The sequence below is a fragment of the Bos javanicus genome, chromosome 20 (assembly GCF_032452875.1).
Source record: "Bos javanicus breed banteng chromosome 20, ARS-OSU_banteng_1.0, whole genome shotgun sequence".
Classification (NCBI taxonomy): domain Eukaryota; kingdom Metazoa; phylum Chordata; class Mammalia; order Artiodactyla; family Bovidae; genus Bos; species Bos javanicus.
Window position 1 is genome coordinate 9,138,281 of NC_083887.1, and position 791 is coordinate 9,139,071.

Here is a 791-nt window from a genome sequence, read left to right on the forward strand (position 1 = left end):
TCAAATATTCTCATTAATAGAATAAGTACATGCTTTAGGCAGATTGAGCTTCTCAGTTGGCGCTGAATACTGGAGAGTACGTGGATGCTTTAGGTAAACTATTGATCACAGAGAAACACGGTTTTTCAAAGAAACTACCGTTTTAAAGAAATGGTCACTGTATACTGAGCATACTTTTTTTTAAAAGTCTTCAGAGTCCTCAATTATTTTGAGGTAGAACATTATACACACCGGTTACCTCATATTGAGTTGCCCCTCAGTAAGACTTCTGGGAAGAGGTCAAAGAGTCCGGTTTCAGAGTCCGCAAAAAACCACAGCCACCAGCGACTCAAAGCAACAAGGCTCGGGGAGGTCATGGCTCCTATTCATTGTTCACAAAATTCTTTTTTTTTTGGCTAATGAATAGTTGTTAGCTAACAACCAAGGCCACATTCACCCAGGGCATTTTAATGTTCTCCATGGATGCTGGAGAAGATAAAAGATAAGTTGAGGGACAGGAAGCATGCCCTATTATTTCCCAAGACTTTGAAGACGGAGAAATTCAAATGCTTTTCTCTTTTACAAAATACCAGACTCATGTAAGAGGTAATTAAGATTCTATGAAGGCAGAGAATTTTCTTTAAATGACGCTTATGCTTCATAGAGCATAGGCTAAAGAAATTCTTTTGATATTTCTAAACAGGAGGAGGAACTCGTGTGTTTATATAATTCTTCAGCTAGATGCAAAACTCTGAATGTAGTAATAACAGTTAACAGTTATACAGCACTTACTTTGTGCAGGCAAAATTGTT